The sequence below is a fragment of the Pleurodeles waltl genome, chromosome 7 (assembly GCF_031143425.1).
Source record: "Pleurodeles waltl isolate 20211129_DDA chromosome 7, aPleWal1.hap1.20221129, whole genome shotgun sequence".
NCBI classification, from domain to species: Eukaryota; Metazoa; Chordata; class Amphibia; order Caudata; family Salamandridae; genus Pleurodeles; species Pleurodeles waltl.
Genome location: NC_090446.1, coordinates 677,272,281 through 677,295,450, shown reverse-complemented (window position 1 = coordinate 677,295,450; position 23,170 = coordinate 677,272,281). Strand labels below are relative to the sequence as shown.

Genomic DNA, 23,170 nt, shown 5'->3' with positions numbered 1-23,170 from the left:
GATTCACCACCCTTTCTCTGATGCTTGTAGCCTATATAGATTTTGAGTCTAACATTCAAATTTTGAAATTTCTTCAAAGCTTCTTATGGCTTCAAATATGTATTGCTTGGTGGTGCTATCACTGCCTGTTTTCTTGGTTGTTAGTTTTTAAACAGTAAGGAACTGGATTTGAGGAGTCAAGGGGAAAAAAGAAACAATGTTTCCCATTCACACCCTATTTCCCATGATCCTTTTGCCAGTTGCTCTCTCATTTTTCCACTGCAGGATATAATGGAAAAGCCAAGTGTAAGATGAAGGAAGTTGGCTCTGTGTATACTATTTCAAAGTGAGAGATAGTGTGCACAGAGGTTCCCCTTAGAGACTGATAGTGGCAAAATTAGATAATTCTAATGCTCTATTTTCTGGTAGTGTGGTCGAGCAGTAGGCTTATCAGAGGGTAGTGTTAAGCATTTGTTGTACACACGCAGGCAATACATGAAGAACACACACTCGAAGACTTCACTCCAGGCCAATAGTTTTTATATAGAAAATGAAAATGTCACTTACCCAGTGTACATCTGTTCGTGGCATCAGTCGCTGAGATTCACATGGTATGCATGAGCTCGCCATCTGGTGTTGGGTCGGAGTGTTACAAGTTGTTTTTCTTCGAAGAAGTGTTTTCGAGTCACGGGACCGAGTGACTCCTCCTTCTGTGCTCATTGCGCATGGGCGTCGACTCCATCTTCGATTGTTTTCCCCGCAGAGGGTGAGGTAGGAGTTGTACTATAGTAATAGTGCCCGCGCAATGAAAAGTGTAAGTATGTACCTATTAAAGGTTTAAATAATATATATACAAATGTACAAAATTGAAGGTAACTTCTGAACTGCTACAGGCTTCCGGGGAGGTGGGTGGGCCCATGTGAATCTCAGCGACTGATGCCACGAACAGATGTACACTGGGTAAGTGACATTTTCAGTTCGATGGCATCTGTCGCTGTAGATACACATGGTATGCATAGACTAGTAAGCAGTTATTTCCCCATAAGCGGTGGTTTAGCCTGTAGGAGTAGAAGTTGTCTGAAATAGAGTTCTTAATACAGCTTGACCTACTGTAGCTTGTTGTGCGGATAGCACATCTATACAGTAGTGTTTGGTGAATGTGTGAGGCGTAGACCAAGTGGCTGCCTTACATATTTCCTGCATTGGGATGTTTCCTAAAAAGGCCATTGAAGCACCTTTTTTCCTTGTTGAATGTGCCCTGGGAGTAATGGGCAGTTGTCTTTTTGCTTTAAGGTAGCAGATTGGGATGCATTTAACTATCCATCTGGCTATACCTTGTTTTGATATTGGGTTACCTGCATGAGGTTTTTGGAATGCAATAAATAGCTGTTTAGTTTTTCTGATGTTTTTTGTTCTGTCAATGTAGTACATTAATGCTCTTTTGACATCTAATGTATGTAGTGCTCTTTCAGCCACAGAATCTGGCTGTGGGAAAAAAAACTGGTAGTTCTACCGTTTGATTTAGATGGAATGGTGAAATAACTTTTGGTAAAAATTTTGGATTAGGTCGTAGGACGACCTTATTTTTATGTATTTGTATAAAAGGCTCTTGTGTTGTGAACGCTTGAATTTCACTTACTCTTCTTAGAGATGTAATGGCGATGAGAAAGGCAACTTTCCAGGTTAGGAATTGTATTCCGCAAGAGTGCATGGGTTCGAAAGGTGGGCCCATGAGTCTTGTTAGAACCACGTTTAGGTTCCATGAAGGAACAGGTGGTGTTCTTGGTGGTATAATTCTTTTAAGCCCTTCTATGAATGCTTTGATAACTGGTATCCTATACAAGGAAGTTGAATAGGTAGTTTGCAGGTATGCAGATATTGCTGCAAGGTGTATTTTAATAGAAGAGAAGGCTAGCTTTGCTTTTTGTAAATGGAGCAAGTAATTTACTATATGTTTTGGAGTTGCGTCTAGTGGTTGTATCTGATTATGATGGCAGTACCAAACAAATCTTTTCCACTTACTTGCGTAGCAGTGTCTAGTGGATGGCCTTCTGGCCTGCTTTATGACTTCCATACACTCTTGGCTAAGTTGTAAGTGTCCGAATTCTAGGATTTCAGGAGCCAGATTGCTAGATTCAGCGATGCTGGGTCCGGGTGTCTGATCTGTTGGTTGCGTTGCGTTAACAGATCTGGTTTGTTGGGCAGTTTGATGTGGGGTACTACAGACAGATCTAGCAGTGTTGTGTACCAGGGTTGTCTTGCCCACGTTGGTGCTATTAAAATGAGTTTGAGTTTGTTTTGACTCAATTTGTTTACTAGGTAAGGAAGGAGAGGGAGAGGAGGAAAAGCGTAAGCAAATATTCCTGACCAGTTCATCCATAGGGCATTGCCTTGGGATTGCTTGTGTGGGTATCTGGACGCGAAGTTTTGGCATTTTGCGTTCTCTTTTGTTGCAAATAAGTCTATTTGAGGTGTTCCCCAGAGTGTGAAGTAGGTGTTCAGAATCTGTGGGTGGATTTCCCATTCGTGGACTTGCTGGTGATCTCGAGAGAGATTGTCTGCCAGCTGATTCTGGATCCCCGGAATAAACTGTGCTATTAGACCAATTTGATGGTGGATTGCCCACTTCCATATTTTTTGAGCTAACAAGCTTAACTGCGTTGAATGTGTTCCTCCTTGTTTGTTTAGATAATACATCGTTGTCATGTTGTCTGTTTTGACAAGGATGTATTTGTGGGTTATGATTGGTTGGAAAGCTTTTAGTGCTTGAAAAACTGCTAATAATTCTAGATGATTTATATGCAGTTTTGTTTGATGTATGTTCCATTGTCCTCTTATGTTGTGTTGATTGAGATGTGCTCCCCACCCTGTCATGGAAGCATCTGTTATTACGTACTGTGGCACTGGGTCTTGGAAAGGCCGCCCTATGTTTAAATTTATACTGTTCCACCATAGAAGCGAGAGGTAAGTTTGGCGGTCTAGCAACACCAGATCTAGAAGGTGACCCTGTGCTTGAGACCACTGTGAGGCTAGGCACTGTTGTAAGGGCCTCATGTGCAGTCTTGCGTTTGGGACAATGGCTATGCATGAGGACATCATGCCTAGGAGCTGTAGTATTGTTCTTGCTTGTATTGTTTGGTTTGGAGACATGTGTTGAATGACTCTGTTGAAATTGTGAATCCTTTGTGGAGTTGGCGTTGCTACTCCTTTTGTCGTGTCTATTATGGCTCCTAGATATTGCTGTACTTTGCTTGGCAGAATGTTTGATTTTGCAAAGTTGACGGTGAACCCTAGTTTGTAGAGGGTTTGTATGACTTGATTTGTGTGGTTTGAGCATTGTGTGAGCGAACTGGTTTTGATTAGCCAGTCGTCTAGATACGGGAACACATGTATTTGCTGCCTTCTGATGTGTGCAGCGACTACTGCTAGGCATTTTGTGAATACTCTTGGAGCGGTTGTTAAACCAAAAGGCAATACTTTGAATTGGTAATGTATTCCTTTGAATACAAACCTTAGATATTTCCTGTGTGATTGATGTATTGGTATATGGAAATATGCGTCTTTGAGGTCTAGGGTTGTCATGTAGTTGTGTTTTTTGAGCATTGGTAACACTTCTTGTAGTGTGACCATGTGAAAGTGGTCTGATTTGATGAATGTGTTTACTACTCTGAGGTCTAGAATTGGTCTCAGTGTTTCGTCCTTTTTTGGTATCAAGAAGTACAGTGAATAAACTCCTGTGTTTATTTGTGTGCTTGGTACTAATTCTATTGCATTTTTTTGCAGTAGTGCTTGAACTTCTATCTCTAGAAGCTGTGAATGGTGTTTTGATAAATTTTGTGATTTTGGTGGTATGTCTGGAGGGAATTGCAGGAATTCTATGCAATAACCATGTTGGATAATTGCTAGGACCCATGTGTCTGTAGTTATTTTGTCCCATGCTTCGTAATATTGACGTATCCTCCCCCCCACTGGTGTTGTGTGGGGGGGGTGAGTGACGTGTGAGTCACTGCTTGTTGGTAGTGGTTTTGGGGCTTTGAAATCTTCCTCTATTCCTAGGGAATTGCCCCCCTCTATACTGGCCCCGAAAACCTCCCCTGTACTGTCCCTGGTAGGTGGACGGTGCGGACTGTGAGGTGCTAGCTTGTGTGGCCTGACCCCGAAACCCTCCTCTAAAAGGTGTTTTGCGGAAGGTGTTATAAGATCCTCTGCTCTGCGGGGAGTAGAGTGCGCCCATGGCCTTGGCAGTGTCAGTGTCCTTCTTGAGCTTTTCTATGGCTGTGTCGACCTCCGGACCGAACAGAAGTTTTTCGTTTACTGGCATGTTAAGTACTGCCTGCTGAATTTCTGGCTTGAATCCAGACGTTCTGAGCCATGCGTGCCTACGGATGGTAACCAACGTATTAATGGTCCTTGCGGCCGTGTCTGCTGCATCCATGGAGGAGCGTATTTGATTGTTGGAAATGTTTTGACCCTCCTCAACAACCTGTTTTGCTCTTTTTTGCAGATCTTTTGGGAGATGTTCAATGAGATGCTGCATCTCATCCCAGTGGGCTCTGTCGTATCGCGCTAGCAGCGCTTGTGAATTTGCGATGCGCCACTGGTTTGCTGCTTGGACAGCGACCCTCTTCCCGGCTGCATCGAACTTCCTGCTTTCTTTATCTGGGGGAGGTGCATCCCCAGAAGTGTGTGAATTTGCCCGTTTTCTGGCAGCCCCTACCACCACAGAATCTGGTGGCAGCTGAGAGGTGATGAATACAGGGTCCGTAGGAGGCGCCTTATACTTTTTGTCCACTCTAGGCGTTACTGCCCTACTTTTAACTGGCTCCTTGAAGATCTCCTTTGCATGGCGTAGCATGCCTGGGAGCATCGGCAGGCTTTGGTAGGAGCTGTGGGTGGAAGAGAGGGTGTTAAATAAAAAATCATCCTCTACTTGTTCCGAGTGTAGTTCCACATTATGGAATAGTGCTGCTCTAGCCACCACTTGTGAATAGGCTGTGCTGTCTTCCGGTGGTGATGGCCTAGTTGGGTATGTGTCTGGGCTGTTATCAGACACTGGTGCGTCGTACAAGTCCCACGCATCCTGATCTTGGTCATCGTGGCTCATGGCGGTGTGAGCTGGCGAATGTGACGGGGTGTAAGTTGGCGAAGCCGGAGTTACAGGTGGAGGCGAGGGAGGAGGTGTTACCTTTTGTGCTGTTTGTTGCTGAGGAGTAAACTGAAGCGTTCTCTTTCTTTTGACAGGTGGAAGGGTACTGATCTTCCCAGTCCCCTGCTGAATAAAGATACGCTTTTGCGTGTGATCCACGTCAGTGGATTGCAGTTCTTGTTCAAATCTGTGTTTCTTCATTTGTGAAGACATAGAATGCTCTTCAGTATAGGAGCCTGAAACAGGGTCTGATGTCGCTTTTTTCGGCTCCGAAAACCCTGTTGATTGGTTTTTCGGCTCCGAGGTAACCTTCCTCTTTTTCTGTGCCGAAAATTCTTGGCCTCTATGGTCTTCGGCGCCACTGTCTCGGCGTCGATCCGTGTCGACACCGAACTCTCGGTGTCGATGCTTCTCTTTAGCACTCTCTCGGTCCCGAGGAGGCTGCGTGCCGGTGTCTCGACCGAAGTCGGACGATCTCGACACTGAATGGGCCTTTTTCGGTGCCGATTGTTGGTCACCGAGAATTTGGGTGGAGCCATGGCCGGTTGGCAGTGGCGTCCCCTGGGCCTTCTTTCCTTTTTTAAGTTCTGATCTCGACGTCTTACTCACAGTTTTTGTAGAGTCTAGTTCGTCGGAGTCTGAATCCTGGATGGAAAAGGATTCCTCCTGTTCCTCTTCTGTCTCGAACTGTCGACGCTCCTTTGGCGTGGACGCCATCTGCAGTCTTCTCGCTCGACGGTCGCGCAGAGTTTTTCGGGACCGGAACGCCCGACAGGCCTCACAGGATTCTTCGCTGTGCTCGGGTGACAGGCACAGGTTACAGACCGAGTGTTGGTCCGTATAAGGATATTTGTTGTGGCATTCGGGGCAGAATCGAAACGGGGTCCGTTCCATCGGCGTTGTTCTCCACGCGGTCGGGCCGACTAGGCCCCGACGGTGTGCCGAAATCTACCCCGAAGGGCACCGAAGCGCTTCGATGTTCAATGCGTCGTCGTATGTGTCTATCTCGAACCGGATCGCAACGATACCGTCGAAAATCTTCCGTTTTCAGCTATCTTTCCGTTCCGAAACTCGGAGCGACAGGAACACGTCCGAACCCGATGGCGGAAAGAAAACAATCGAAGATGGAGTCGACGCCCATGCGCAATGAGCACAGAAGGAGGAGTCACTCGGTCCCGTGACTCGAAAACACTTCTTCGAAGAAAAACAACTTGTAACACTCCGACCCAACACCAGATGGCGAGCTCATGCATACCATGTGAATCTCAGCGACAGATGCCATCGAACATATATTTTCTTAATTTATTTTAGAACCACAAGATTCAAGATTTGAAGGAAATACATAAAATGCAAGATACTCCACACAGGTAAGTAAGGAACTTTGAATTAGAGCTGTAACATACACAGTATAGGTTAAAATGACAATAAGCTATTTTAAAAGTGGACACAGTTCAAAAATCAACAGTTCCTGGGGGAAGTAAGTAAGTTTAAGTTTCTGAGGTAAGTAAAGCACTTACAAGTTCGGTTTCCTGGGCATAGGCACTCCACCGTTGGGGGTTCAAGGCAACCCCAAAGTCACCGCACCAGCAACACAGGGCCGGTCAGTTGCAGAGGTCAAAGGAGGGCCCAAAACACATAGGTGCCTATGGATAACAGGGGTGCTCCGGTTCCAGTCTGCCAACAGGTAAGTACCTGCGTCTTCAGAGAGCAGACTAGGGGGGTTTTATAGAGCACTGGGAGGGGGGGGGCACAAACAGGCACACAACACACACCCTCAACGGCACAGGGGCAGGGTGCAGTGTGCTTAGTATGCGTCGGGTTTTCTGTAGAAATCAATGGAGGGACCCAGGGGTCACTCTAGCGATGCAGGCAGGGCACAGGGGGGCTTCTCGGGCCAGCCACCGACTGGGCTAGGCAGAGGGTCGCCTGATGGTCACTCCTGCACTGGAGTTTGGTTCCTTTTGGGCCTGGGGGCTGCGGGTGCAGTTCTTGGTCCAGGTGTAGAGTTATTTGTTCCAGGCAGACACGGTCAATGGGAGCCTGTGGATCCTCTCTGCAGGCGTTGCTGTGGAGGTGCAGGGGGGTCATCTCAGGTTACTCACAAGGTCGCAGTCGCCTGGGAGTCCTCTCTGCAGTGTTGGTTCTCTGAAGCTCGAGCCTGGGGCGTCGGGTGCAAGGGTGAAGTCTCACGCTTCCGGCAGGAAGAGAGAGTTCTTTAAAAGTTGCTTCTTTGTTGCAAAAGTGTTGCTGTAGGTGAACAGTGCCGCTGTTCTCAGGAGTTTCTTGGTCCTTCAGTTCAGGGCAGTCCTCTGAGGCTTCAGAGGTCGCTGGTCCCTGTCAGATGCATCGCTGCACAGGTTCTTTGAGTCTGAAGACAGTCCGGTAGGGCTGGGGCCAAGTCAGTTGCCGTCTCTGCAGGGCTTTCAGGTCAGCAGTCCTTCTTCTTTGTGTAGGTTGCAGGTATCTGATTTACCGGGTTCTGGGTTGCCCCTAAATACTAAATTCAGGGGTTTGTTTAGGTCAGGAGGGCAGTAGCCAATGACTACTGTCCTGGAGGGTGGCTATACCCTCTTTGTACCTCTTCCCTGAGGGGAGGGGGGCACATCCCTAATCCTATTGGGGGAATCCTCCAATCTCAAGATGGAGGATTTCTAAAGGTAGGGGTCAACTCATCTCAGGGCACCTTAGGGGCAGCCCTGACTGGTGGGTGACTCCTCCTTGTTTTTCCCATTATCTCCTCCAGCCTTGCCGCCAAACGTGGGGGCAGTAGCCGGAGGGGTGGGCATCTCCACCAGCTGGGATGCCCTGGAGTGCTGTAACAAAAGGCATGAGTCTTTGAGGCTCACCGCCAAGTGTTAGAGTTCCTGCAGGGGGGAGGTGTGAAATACCTCCACCCAGTACAGGCTTTGTTCCTGGCCACAGAGTGACAAAGGCACTCTCCCCATGTGGCTAGAAACTTGTCTGGTTGTGGCAGGCTGGCAGAAACTGGTCAGCCTAGCACTAGGAGTTGGACTAGTGCTCAGGGAGCATCTCTAAGATGCCCTCTGGGTGCATTTTGCAATAAATTCCACACTGGCATCAGTATGCATTTATTGTGCTGAGAAGTTTGATACTAAACTTCCCAGATTTCAGTGTAGCCATTATGGAACTGTGGAGTTCGTGTTTGACAAACTCCCACACCATATACTCTTTATAGCTACCCTGCACTTACAATGTCTAAGGTTTTGCTTAGACACTGTAGGGGCATAGTGCTCATGCACATATGCCCTCACTTGTGGTATAGTGCACCCGGCCTTAGGGCTGTAAGGCCTGCTAGAGGGGTGACTTACCTATGCCACGGGCAGTGTGAGGTGGGCATAGCACTCTGAGGTGAGTGCCATGTCGACTTTGCCATTTTCTCCCCACCAGCCCACAAAAGCTGTGAGGCAGTGTGCATGTGCTGCGTGAGGGGTCCCCAGGGTGGCATAAGACATGCTGCAGCCCTTAGAGACCTTCCCTGGCATCAGGGCACTTGGTACCAGGGGTACCATTTACAAGGGACTTATCTGTGTGCCAGGGCTGTGCCAATTGTGGGAACAAACAGTTTAGGGAAAGAACGCTGGTGCTGGGGCCTAATTAGCAGGGTCCCAGTACACTTTCAATCATAACTGGCATCAACAAAAGGCAAAAAGTCAGGGGGTAACCATGCCAAGAAGGCATTTCCTTACATAAGATATGAAGAGTGAAAGGCCCGACATAGTGCGTGCCTTTCAACCAATGAGAAAATCTGCATAAGCCCTATTGCAACCAAAATCAAAAGAAAAGTCACATAAGATCTTGATCTTAGCTACTCTATGATCTACCCTGGTTTCCTGTGAATGTAAGAGCCATGTTCATAAGGGATCTCAGAATTGCTAAGAGCAGGTATCACTGAAAAGCATAAAGCGCACTGCCTGAGACTCTCCACTTGACAAACAGATGATTTTACACACTATATGGGAACCTGGGCGCTATTGAGTGCTGGACCTGTTACGTGGAGTGATTTCTCACCTGCCATCAGGTCTTTGAAGCCTTGAGCTATTCAGTGGTGGAGCTGAAACTACATTAAGTGTCTTCATTTTCTTAAACAGCCTTTATATATTTAAGTTATGTAAGAATTCTGTACAGGGGAATTAAAAAATGTTATGCTTATTTTAAAATGGACTGTTATCCCACTGAATGGGGATGTAATTAAACTTAGAATGGAAAGGTGAACACCATTATATTTGCAGCACGGCCTTTCACCCAATCTACAATAACATATGTGGTGGTGTGTCTGTGTGTGCAGTCCTGTTTACCATAAGTTATGCATTTCCTGCTTTCATTCCAGCTGCTGTCACCATCTTATAACTCACAAGTACAGTAAAGAATACCTTTTATAATGAATCATTCTGAATAATGAAACGCTGAGTTGGTCCTGCTGGAATTCAGGCCCTTAAACTGCAGGTTGCCAACCAATGCCTAGTCACGTCACCTTGTCGTGAGGAGCCTTTTAGTACTCAGGTTGGTGACCCCTTTTCTAGTTTACTTTTACAGTTTGTGTTTTATTCACATTTTATTTGTGTTAGCAGGACTACTTTTAGGAAAGGCATTTACACATGTTATCTGTCTGCTTTATTCTAGGAAAGCAAGAAACACGCTGATCGTCTAATCAGTCTTTGCACAACATATAATCTGTACTCTCTTTCTAAAGCTATGGAGCGAAGTACATGATATTCTAGCCTGTGCTGCCTGTAAGGGGACAGCTTCTATCATCAAGACACAGCATTACATCAGAACTGTAGTATCAATGTAGTATCGGTTTATTATATTAACAACAGACTGACTCAGGGAGGGCAGAGGGCATTACAGCCACGACAAGCCCAGGACACATGCTGTGCGACACTTGGCTGTGGCAATTCCACCTAGGCTCCTTGTAAGGAAATGCCTCCTTGGCATGGTTGCCCCCTGACTTTTTGCCTTTGCTGATGCTATGTTTACAATTGAAAGTGTGCTGAGGCCTGCTAACCAGGCCCCAGCACCAGTGTTCTTTCCCTAACCTGTACTTTTGTATCCACAATTGGCAGACCCTGGCATCCAGATAAGTCCCTTGTAACTGGTGCTTCTAGTACCAAGGGCCCTGATGCCAAGGAAGGTCTCTAAGGGCTGCAGCATGTCTTATGCCACCCTGGAGACCTCTCACTCAGCACAGACACACTGCTTGCCAGCTTGTGTGTGCTAGTGAGGACAAAACGAGTAAGTCGACATGGCACTCCCCTCAGGGTGCCATGCCAGCCTCTCACTGCCTATGCAGTATAGGTAAGACACCCCTCTAGCAGGCCTTACAGCCCTAAGGCAGGGTGCACTATACCACAGGTGAGGGTACCAGTGCATGAGCATGGTACCCCTACAGTGTCTAACCAAAACCTTAGACATTGTAAGTGCAGGGTAGCCATAAGAGTATATGGTCTGGGAGCCTGTCAAACACGAACTCCACAGCACCATAATGGCTACACTGAAAACTGGGAAGTTTGGTATCAAACTTCTCAGCACAATAAATGCACACTGATGCCAGTGTACATTTTATTGTAAAATACACCCCAGAGGGCACCTTAGAGGTGCCCCCTGAAACTTAACCGACTATCTGTGTAGGCTGACTAGTTTTAGCAGCCTGCCACAAACCGAGACATGTTGCTGGCCCCATGGGGAGAGTGCCTTTGTCACTCTGAGGCCAGTAACAAAGCCTGCACTGGGTGGAGATGCTAACACCTCTCCCAGGCAGGAATTGTCACACCTGGCGGTGAGCCTCAAAGGCTCACCTCCTTTGTGCCAACCCAGCAGGACACTCCAGCTAGTGGAGTTGCCCGCCCCCTCCGGCCAGGCCCCACTTTTGGCGGCAAGGCCGGAGAAAATAATGAGAATAACAAGGAGGAGTCACTGGCCAGTCAGGACAGCCCCTAAGGTGTCCTGAGCTGAGGTGACTCCAACTTTTAGAAATCCTCCATCTTGCAGATGGAGGATTCCCCCAATAGGGTTAGGATTGTGACCCCCTCCCCTTGGGAGGAGGCACAAAGAGGGTGTACCCACCCTCAGGGCTAGTAGCCATTGGCTACTAACCCCCCAGACCTAAACACGCCCTTAAATTTAATATTTAAGGGCTACCCTGAACCCTAGAAAATCAGATTCCTGCAACTACAAGAAGAAGGACTGCCTAGCTGAAAACCCCTGCAGAGGAAGACCAGAAGACGACAACTGCCTTGGCTCCAGAAACTCACCGGCCTGTCTCCTGCCTTCCAAAGATCCTGCTCCAGCGACGCCTTCCAAAGGGACCAGCGACCTCGACATCCTCTGAGGACTGCCCCTGCTTCGAAAAGACAAGAAACTCCCGAGGACAGCGGACCTGCTCCAAGAAAAGCTGCAACTTTGTTTCCAGCAGCTTTAAAGAACCCTGCAAGCTCCCCGCAAAAGGCGTGAGACTTGCAACACTGCACCCGGCGACCCCGACTCGGCTGGTGGCGATCCAACACCTCAGGAGGGACCCCAGGACTACTCTAAGACTGTGAGTACAAAAACCTGTCCCCCCTGAGCCCCCACAGCGCCGCCTGCAGAGGGAATCCCGAGGCTTCCCCTGACCGCGACTCCTTGAATCCAAAGTCCCGACACCTGGGAGAGACCCTGCACCCGCAGCCCCCAGGACCTGAAGGACCGGACTTTCACTGGAGGAGTGACCCCCAGGAGTCCCTCTCCCTTGCCCAAGAGGAGGTTTCCCCGAGGAATCCCCCCCTTGCCTGCCTGCAGCGCTGAAGAGATCCCGAGATCTCTCATAGACTAACATTGCGAACCCGACGCTTGTTTCTACACTGCACCCGGCCGCCCCCGCGCCGCTGAGGGTGAAATTTCTGTGTGGACTTGTGTCCCCCCCGGTGCCCTACAAAACCCCCCTGGTCTGCCCTCCGAAGACACGGGTACTTACCTGCAAGCAGACCGGAACCGGGGCACCCCCTTCTCTCCATTCTAGCCTATGTGTTTTGGGCACCACTTTGGACTCTGCACCTGACCGGCCCTGAGCTGCTGGTGTGGTGACTTTGGGGTTGCTCTGAACCCCCAACGGTGGGCTACCTTGGACCAAGAACTGAGCCCTGTAAGTGTCTTACTTACCGGGTTAATCTAACAAATACTTACCTCCCCTAGGAACTGTGAAAATTGCACTAAGTGTCCACTTTTAAAACAGCTATTTGTCAATAACTTGAAAAGTATACATGCAATTTTGATGATTTGAAGTTCCTAAAGTACTTACCTGCAATACCTTTCGAATGAGATATTACATGTAGAATTTGAACCTGTGGTTCTTAAAATAAACTAAGAAAAGATATTTTTCTATATAAAAACCTATTGGCTGGATTTGTCTCTGAGTGTGTGTACCTCATTTATTGTCTTGTGTATGTACAACAAATGCTTAACACTACTCCTTGGATAAGCCTACTGCTCGACCACACTACCACAAAATAGAGCATTAGTATTATCTATTTTTACCACTATTTTACCTCTAAGGGGAACCCTTGGACTCTGTGCATGCTATTCCTTACTTTGAAATAGCACATACAGAGCCAACTTCCTACATTGGTGGATCAGCGGTGGGGTACAAGACTTTGCATTTGCTGGACTACTCAGCCAATACCTGATCACACGACAAATTCCAAAATTGTCATTAGAAATTGATTTTTGCAATTTGAAAAGTTTTCTAAATTCTTAAAAGACCTGCTAGGGCCTTGTGTTAGATCCTGTTTAGCATTTCTTTTAGAGTTTAAAAGTTTGTTAAAAGTTTGAATTAGATTCTAGAACCAGTTTTAGTTTCTTAAAAAGTATTCCAACTTTTAGAAGCATAATGTCTAGCACAGATGTGAATGTGGTGGAACTCGACACCACACCTTACCTCCATCTACAGATGAGAGAGCTAAGGTCACTCTGTAAACTAAAGAAAATAGCAATGGGCCCCAAACCTACCAAAGTACAGCTCCAGGAGCTTTTGGCAGAGTTTGAAAAGGCCAACCCCTCTGAGGATGGCAACTCAGAGGATGAAGATAGTGACTTGGAGGGAAATTCCCCCCCTCCAGTCCTACTTAGGGAGAGCAGGGCTTCTCAAGCCCTGACTCCACAAATAATAGTCAGAGATGCTGGTTCCCTCACAGGATGGACCAACAACTCTGAAATCACTGAGGATAACTCCAGTGAAGAGGACATCCAGTTAGCCAGGATGGCCAAAAGATTGGCTTTGGAAAGACAGATCCTAGCCATAGAGAGGGAAAGACAAGAGATGGGCCTAGGACCCATCAATGGTGGCAGCAACATAAATAGGGTCAGAGATTCTCCTGACATGTTGAAAATCCCCAAAGGGATTGTAACTAAATATGAAGATGGTGATGACATCACCAAATGGTTCACAGCTTTTGAGAGGGCTTGTGTAACCAGAAAAGTGAACAGATCTCACTGGGGTGCTCTCCTTTGGGAAATGTTCACAGGAAAGTGTAGGGATAGACTCCTCACACTCTCTGGACAAGATGCAGAATCTTATGACCTCATGAAGGGTACCCTGATTGAGGGCTTTGGATTCTCCACTGAGGAGTACAGGATTAGGTTCAGGGGGGCTCAAAAATCCTCGAGCCAGACCTGGGTTGACTTTGTTGACTACTCAGTGAAAACACTAGATGGTTGGATTCAAGGCAGTGGTGTAAGTAATTATGATGGGCTGTACAATTTATTTGTGAAAGAACACCTGTTAAGTAATTGTTTCAATGATAAACTGCATCAGCATCTGGTAGACCTAGGACCAATTTCTCCCCAAGAATTGGGAAAGAAGGCGGACCATTGGGTCAAGACAAGGGTGTCCAAGACTTCAACAGGGGGTGACCAAAAGAAAGGGGTCACAAAGACTCCCCAGCAGAAGGGTGATGAGACAACCAAAACTAAAAATAGTAAAGAGTCTTCTACAGGCCCCCAAAAACCTGCACAGGAGGGTGGGCCCAGAGCCTCTTCACAAAACAATGGGTACAAGGGTAAAAACTTTGATCCCAAAAAGGCCTGGTGTCATAGCTGTAAACAGCATGGACACCAAACTGGAGACAAGGCCTGTCCCAAGAAAGGTTCCACTCCAAACTCCCATCCAGGTAACACTGGTATGGCTAGTCTCCAAGTGGGATCAACAGTGTGCCCAGAGCAAATCAGGGTCCACACTGAAGCTACTCTAGTTTCTGAGGGTGGGGTGGATTTAGCCACACTAGCTGTCTGGCCGCCTAACATGCAAAAATACAGACAGCAACTCTTAATTAATGGGACTAGAATAGAGGGCCTGAGGGATACAGGTGCCAGTGTCACCATGGTGACAGAGAAACTGGTTTCCCCTGGCCAATACCTGACTGGAAAAACTTACACAGTCACCAACGCTGACAATCAGAGAAAAGTACATCCCATGGCAATGGTTACTTTAGAATGGGGAGGGGTCAATGGCCTGAAACAGGTGGTGGTCTCCTCAAATATCCCAGTGGACTGTCTGCTTGGAAATGACCTGGAGTCCTCAGCATGGGCTGAGGTAGAGCTAAAAACCCATGCAGCAATGCTGGGTATCCCTGAACTGGTGTGTGTGAAAACAAGAGCACAGTGCAAGGCACAGGGTGAAAAAGTAGAGCTGGAGTCTGGAAAAATGGCCCAGCCTACCAAGAGAACAGGAAAGTCAGTTGGGAAACCAACTGCAACACAGCCAAAGAAAGGGAACCTCTCTTCTCAGGAAGAAGTTCTGCCCTCTGAGGGAACTGAGCCTTTGGAGCTTGAACCTTATCAGGTTGAGCTCTTAGGCCCAGGGGGACCCTCAAGGGAAGAGCTGTGTAAGGGACAAGAAACCTGTCCCTCTCTTGAAGGCCTTAGGCAGCAAGCTGCTGAAGAGTCCAAAGGCAAGAAAAATGGAACACATAGGGTCTATTGGGAAGATGGGCTCCTGTACACTGAGGCCAGAGACCCCAAACCTGGTGCCACTAGGAGAGTGGTAGTGCCTCAGCTGTTCAGAGAGTTCATCCTAACATTGGCCCATGACATTCCCCTTGCTGGACATTTGGGACAAACCAAGACGTGGGAGAGGTTAGTCAACCACTTCTACTGGCCCAATATGTCCAACATGGTTAAGGAGTTTTGCCTCTCCTGCCCCACCTGTCAAGCCAGTGGTAAGACAGGTGGGCATCCAAAGGCCCCCCTCATTCCACTTCCAGTGGTGGGGGTGCCCTTTGAAAGAGTGGGTGTGGACATAGTTGGTCCACTGGAACCTCCCACAGCCTCAGGAAATATGTATATCCTGGTAGTAGTGGATCATGCTACCAGGTATCCTGAAGCTATTCCCCTTAGGTCGACTACTGCCCCTGCAGTAGCCAAGGCCCTCATTGGTATCTTTACCAGAGTGGGTTTCCCTAAGGAGGTGGTGTCTGACAGAGGTACCAACTTCATGTCAGCATACCTAAAGCACATGTGGAATGAGTGTGGAGTGACTTATAAATTCACTACACCATACCATCCACAAACTAATGGCTTGGTTGAGAGATTCAACAAGACATTAAAGGGCATGATCATGGGGCTCCCAGAAAAACTCAAAAGGAGATGGGATGTCCTCCTGCCATGTCTGCTTTTCGCTTACAGGGAAGTACCACAGAAGGGAGTAGGGTTCTCACCCTTTGAACTTCTGTTTGGTCATCCTGTAAGGGGACCACTTGCCCTTGTTAAAGAAGGCTGGGAGAGACCTCTCCATGAGCCTAAACAGGACATAGTGGACTATGTACTTGGCCTTCGCTCTAGAATGGCAGAGTACATGGAAAAGGCAACCAAAAACCTTGAGGCCAGCCAACAGCTCCAGAAGTTTTGGTATGACCAAAAGGCTGCACTGGTTGAGTTCCAACCAGGGCAGAAAGTCTGGGTTCTGGAGCCTGTGGCTCCCAGGGCACTCCAGGACAAATGGAGTGGCCCTTACCCAGTACTAGAGAGGAAGAGTCAGGTCACCTACTTGGTGGACCTGGGCACAAGCAGGAGCCCCAAAAGGGTGATCCATGTAAACCGCCTTAAGCTCTTCCACGACAGGGCTGATGTCAATCTGTTGATGGTAACAGATGAGGATCAGGAGGCAGAGAGTGAACCTCTCCCTGATCTTCTGTCATCAGACCCAAAAGATGGTACAGTAGATGGAGTGATCTACTCAGACACCCTCTCTGGCCAACAGCAAGCTGATTGTAGGAGAGTCCTACAACAGTTTCCTGAACTCTTCTCCTTAACCCCTGGTCAGACACACCTGTGTACCCATGATGGGGACACAGGAGACAGCATGCCTGTCAAGAACAAAATCTTTAGACAGTCTGACCATGTTAAGGAAAGCATCAAGGTGGAAGTCCACAAGATGCTGGAATTGGGAGTCATTGAGCGCTCTGACAGCCCCTGGGCTAGCCCAGTGGTCTTAGTCCCCAAACCTCACACCACAGATGGAAAGAAAGAGATGAGGTTTTGTGTGGACTACAGAGGGCTCAATTCTGTCACCAAGACAGATGCTCATCCAATTCCAAGAGCTGATGAGCTCATTGATAAATTAGGTGCTGCCAAATTTCTAAGTACCTTTGACTTGACAGCAGGGTACTGGCAAATAAAAATGGCACCTGGAGCAAAAGAAAAGACAGCATTCTCCACACCTGATGGGCATTATCAGTTTACTGTTATGCCCTTTGGTTTAAAGAATGCCCCTGCCACCTTCCAAAGGTTGGTGAATCAAGTCCTTGCTGGCTTGGAGTCCTTTAGCACAGCTTATCTTGATGATATTGCTGTCTTTAGCTCCACCTGGCAGGATCACCTGGTCCACCTGAGGAAGGTTTTGAAGGCTCTGCAATCTGCAGGCCTCTCTATCAAGGCATCCAAATGCCAGATAGGGCAGGGAACTGTGGTTTACTTGGGACACCTTGTAGGTGGAGGCCAAGTTCAGCCACTCCAACCCAAGATCCAGACTATTCTGGACTGGGTAGCTCCAAAAACCCAGACTCAAGTCAGGGCATTCCTTGGCTTGACTGGGTACTACAGGAGGTTTGTGAAGGGATATGGATCCATTGTGACAGCCCTCACTGAGCTCACCTCCAAGAAAATGCCCAAGAAAGTGAACTGGACTGTGGACTGCCAACAGGCCTTTGACACCCTGAAACAGGCAATGTGCTCAGCACCAGTTCTCAAAGCTCCAGATTATTCTAAGCAGTTCATTGTGCAGACTGATGCCTCTGAACATGGGATAGGGGCAGTTTTGTCCCAAACAAATGATGATGGCCTTGACCAGCCTGTTGCTTTCATTAGCAGGAGGTTACTCCCCAGGGAGCAGCGTTGGAGTGCCATTGAGAGGGAGGCCTTTGCTGTGGTTTGGTCCCTGAAGAAGCTGAGACCATACCTCTTTGGGACTCACTTCCTAGTTCAAACTGACCACAGACCTCTCAAATGGCTGATGCAAATGAAAGGTGAAAATCCTAAACTGTTGAGGTGGTCCATCTCCCTACAGGGAATGGACTTTATAGTGGAACACAGACCTGGGACTGCCCATGCCAATGCAGATGGCCTTTCCAGGTTCTTCCACTTAGAAAATGAAGACTCTCTTGGGAAAGGTTAGTCTCATCCTCTTTCGTTTGGGGGGGGGTTGTGTAAGGAAATGCCTCCTTGGCATGGTTGCCCCCTGACTTTTTGCCTTTGCTGATGCTATGTTTACAATTGAAAGTGTGCTGAGGCCTGCTAACCAGGCCCCAGCACCAGTGTTCTTTCCCTAACCTGTACTTTTGTATCCACAATTGGCAGACCCTGGCATCCAGATAAGTCCCTTGTAACTGGTGCTTCTAGTACCAAGGGCCCTGATGCCAAGGAAGGTCTCTAAGGGCTGCAGCATGTCTTATGCCACCCTGGAGACCTCTCACTCAGCACAGACACACTGCTTGCCAGCTTGTGTGTGCTAGTGAGGACAAAACGAGTAAGTCGACATGGCACTCCCCTCAGGGTGCCATGCCAGCCTCTCACTGCCTATGCAGTATAGGTAAGACACCCCTCTAGCAGGCCTTACAGCCCTAAGGCAGGGTGCACTATACCACAGGTGAGGGTACCAGTGCATGAGCATGGTACCCCTACAGTGTCTAACCAAAACCTTAGACATTGTAAGTGCAGGGTAGCCATAAGAGTATATGGTCTGGGAGCCTGTCAAACACGAACTCCACAGCACCATAATGGCTACACTGAAAACTGGGAAGTTTGGTATCAAACTTCTCAGCACAATAAATGCACACTGATGCCAGTGTACATTTTATTGTAAAATACACCCCAGAGGGCACCTTAGAGGTGCCCCCTGAAACTTAACCGACTATCTGTGTAGGCTGACTAGTTTTAGCAGCCTGCCACAAACCGAGACATGTTGCTGGCCCCATGGGGAGAGTGCCTTTGTCACTCTGAGGCCAGTAACAAAGCCTGCACTGGGTGGAGATGCTAACACCTCTCCCAGGCAGGAATTGTCACACCTGGCGGTGAGCCTCAAAGGCTCACCTCCTTTGTGCCAACCCAGCAGGACACTCCAGCTAGTGGAGTTGCCCGCCCCCTCCGGCCAGGCCCCACTTTTGGCGGCAAGGCCGGAGAAAATAATGAGAATAACAAGGAGGAGTCACTGGCCAGTCAGGACAGCCCCTAAGGTGTCCTGAGCTGAGGTGACTCCAACTTTTAGAAATCCTCCATCTTGCAGATGGAGGATTCCCCCAATAGGGTTAGGATTGTGACCCCCTCCCCTTGGGAGGAGGCACAAAGAGGGTGTACCCACCCTCAGGGCTAGTAGCCATTGGCTACTAACCCCCCAGACCTAAACACGCCCTTAAATTTAATATTTAAGGGCTACCCTGAACCCTAGAAAATCAGATTCCTGCAACTACAAGAAGAAGGACTGCCTAGCTGAAAACCCCTGCAGAGGAAGACCAGAAGACGACAACTGCCTTGGCTCCAGAAACTCACCGGCCTGTCTCCTGCCTTCCAAAGATCCTGCTCCAGCGACGCCTTCCAAAGGGACCAGCGACCTCGACATCCTCTGAGGACTGCCCCTGCTTCGAAAAGACAAGAAACTCCCGAGGACAGCGGACCTGCTCCAAGAAAAGCTGCAACTTTGTTTCCAGCAGCTTTAAAGAACCCTGCAAGCTCCCCGCAAAAGGCGTGAGACTTGCAACACTGCACCCGGCGACCCCGACTCGGCTGGTGGCGATCCAACACCTCAGGAGGGACCCCAGGACTACTCTAAGACTGTGAGTACAAAAACCTGTCCCCCCTGAGCCCCCACAGCGCCGCCTGCAGAGGGAATCCCGAGGCTTCCCCTGACCGCGACTCCTTGAATCCAAAGTCCCGACACCTGGGAGAGACCCTGCACCCGCAGCCCCCAGGACCTGAAGGACCGGACTTTCACTGGAGGAGTGACCCCCAGGAGTCCCTCTCCCTTGCCCAAGAGGAGGTTTCCCCGAGGAATCCCCCCCTTGCCTGCCTGCAGCGCTGAAGAGATCCCGAGATCTCTCATAGACTAACATTGCGAACCCGACGCTTGTTTCTACACTGCACCCGGCCGCCCCCGCGCCGCTGAGGGTGAAATTTCTGTGTGGACTTGTGTCCCCCCCGGTGCCCTACAAAACCCCCCTGGTCTGCCCTCCGAAGACGCGGGTACTTACCTGCAAGCAGACCGGAACCGGGGCACCCCCTTCTCTCCATTCTAGCCTATGTGTTTTGGGCACCACTTTGGACTCTGCACCTGACCGGCCCTGAGCTGCTGGTGTGGTGACTTTGGGGTTGCTCTGAACCCCCAACGGTGGGCTACCTTGGACCAAGAACTGAGCCCTGTAAGTGTCTTACTTACCGGGTTAATCTAACAAATACTTACCTCCCCTAGGAACTGTGAAAATTGCACTAAGTGTCCACTTTTAAAACAGCTATTTGTCAATAACTTGAAAAGTATACATGCAATTTTGATGATTTGAAGTTCCTAAAGTACTTACCTGCAATACCTTTCGAATGAGATATTACATGTAGAATTTGAACCTGTGGTTCTTAAAATAAACTAAGAAAAGATATTTTTCTATATAAAAACCTATTGGCTGGATTTGTCTCTGAGTGTGTGTACCTCATTTATTGTCTTGTGTATGTACAACAAATGCTTAACACTACTCCTTGGATAAGCCTACTGCTCGACCACACTACCACAAAATAGAGCATTAGTATTATCTATTTTTACCACTATTTTACCTCTAAGGGGAACCCTTGGACTCTGTGCATGCTATTCCTTACTTTGAAATAGCACATACAGAGCCAACTTCCTACACTCCTAAAGCTAGAAACAAAGGGCACATAAACTTTGCACACCATGCCCTCCCAGTGCACATATAAGGAGCACAGGTGTAAACCAATGCCATTCCCTGTAATGCAGGCCTTGTGCAGTGGAAACTGCGGGATACGAGAACTAGGAATGGGTGTGGCTAAACAAATGGGTAAGACACATGCCTTGTCCCTCCTTAACACAGCCAAAAACCATGTGTAGGATTTAGTGGGACTGTGGTACAAGCAAATTTCAGAAAGTAAGCCAAGCACATCTTTGTAAAATATGTAAGATTCTCTCTAAAAACATTTTTTTTTTTTTTAAATGAACAGAAGTCATGGCCATCTACTAGTATAAGTTGTTAATCAGTGTAATAACAGAACTTTGTGATTAAACACCCTCGTAATCCTAGAGCATGGGTAGTCGCAAACATTTTCATGGGGGCCGCAGAGTTTGGTCTTCGATGTGACCGAGGGCCGCACTGATGGCAGCAGGGTGGCAGTCGGGGGTTGGTAGTAAAGTGGGTGTAAGGGACACAAAGCTAGACTTCTAGTGTCTGAATAGCACAACGTGAAACCATAAACTTGGGAATAATCATGGCTTCTCCACTTAACCAAACTGTGTGATCCTAAGCACATGTTTTATTTCACTTTCCCTCCTTTTTGTTCATTATCACATATGAGGACCTCGCATGACTTTAGAATGTGTGCTGCACAAAACCTTTTTGTGTTTGATTTAATAAACTATAATGTTTTTGTATAATTGAAACCTAGGCCACTGAAAGAGTGCACATAGCTGACTTGCCTCTTAGCTCACCAAAGGCATTGTTGTTGGGGTGGGAAATGGGGGGGGGGGGGTGAATGTTTCTAAATTCTGGTTAGAAAATTATCACTTTAAAATCATATATTTCTTCAATGCACTGATATAATCTGGTGAACTAAGGTGAAGTTTCTGCATGTTAATGAAATAAACTTTTTGAATTTTGAGCAGACTTGATCCTGCTTTTACATTTTTGCTTCAAATATGTCTTTAAAAATGAAGGTGTTTCTGATGTTACATTGTACAGAACCCCTCTCTTATCTCTTTTCTTAACCTTCCACTCACCTTAAATAAATGCTTGCCTGTTTATTTACATTTTTTTTATGTTAGTGCCGAGTTTAGCTAAGAGCAGCCCAGTGCTGTAGGCCGCATGTAAAGGTCAGGAGGGACGCACGCGGGCCCCGGGCCGTACTATGAGTATCACTGTCCTAGAGTCATGCATACTTAAGCAATGCCTATACAACGCTTATTTTCTCATCTCTTCTTTGACAGTGTAAACAAAAATGCATCCCTAGACATAATCCTCACGAGAACATCTAGATGTTAAAAGTGGAACAACATTAGGACAGCAGAAGCCACATTGCGACCATTTGCTCTCCGAAAAAAAACGCCAAGGATGCCCGCTATCAACCCTCCTATTTGCCCTAGCGGAGGAACTCCTGCCACTTCTGACTGACCCACACATGATAGGGTTCCAATGGCCCAACGCTGGCAATGGGCAGGTATCCCTGTATGCGGTTGGCCCTCTGGTATACTTGGTGAACCCCATAACTCTGATGCACATATCGGATATATTCAGACACTGTTGCGTCCTCAGGGTCAATTAGGGAAAAACAAAACTATACCACAAAAGACACTTGAAATGCACTGAGGGGTGGAACAGGGAGGACAGATTAACAATTGCAACCACTGGCTTCTGATACCACGGGGTACAAACACGGGCCACAAGAACCCGGGAAAATGACAAACAGATAACCCCATCTCCCTGCTAGTAACTAAACGTTTTTTTTTTGGGGGGGGGGGGGGGGGGGGGCACCAAATGGGCCCCACTGCCGCTCTTATGGGTGAAGTTGCGCTGCTTAAATTAATGACCCTTCACAAATTGATATACACAATACAAAAATATCCATAATACATCCAGAAAAAGTTGATAATGTTGTTTGAATGGGTACTCAACGCCTTCATCTGGGGGTGCACCACAACGGGTGGCGGTCAACAAATGCAGCAAATCCAGAAGTGACAGAGGACTGGCAATGGTCAACTCACTCTCTGATTATCGAGCCTCACACTCAAGCCTCACACTTGCTCATATTAAACAAGCAATGGCCTTGATGGGGCCTAGAGAGGCCACAATTACGACACACTTTTGTCTTATACAATTTAAATACTTATACTGAATTTACATAACCCTCCTCTTGCCCACCCCCCCCTCAAGAGATTGTGACGCATTTATCGAACCTCTGACCTGCACTGCCATTGATGCAGGAACGCTGTGGGTGACTTCATCCATATAGTGTGGAACTGTATAATCCTTCAGCCATTGGGAGCTATGTTAGCAACTGTCCTAGGGCACCCAATTCACCTCACTCCCAAAGTAGCCCTTCTGCACCTGGTAGATGATGACAGATACACCCACGCTGAGAGCCCTCATGAAACTATGTCTGCCAATAGTGAAGAGAGACACTGTAAGCCTCTGGTGCCAGGCGAGAGTCCCGTAGGTGGCAGGTTGGAGGTCAGAGATGGACTTAAGTTGTATACGCTAGAAACGCGTACATGAGTCCAGGGGATGCAGAAGAAACACTAATACATCTGAGGGGCGTAGGAAAGATATTGAGAAGGGACAGACTGACTCCCTC

At 47.8% G+C, this 23,170-nt stretch overlaps 1 protein-coding gene across 1 annotated transcript in view; it reads right to left on the bottom strand.

The window, feature by feature from the left end:
- Positions 1–23,170, bottom strand: part of LARS1 (leucyl-tRNA synthetase 1) — a 360,224-nt gene that overhangs the window by 239,741 nt on the left and 97,313 nt on the right. The gene's annotated exons all lie outside the window — the stretch shown is intronic.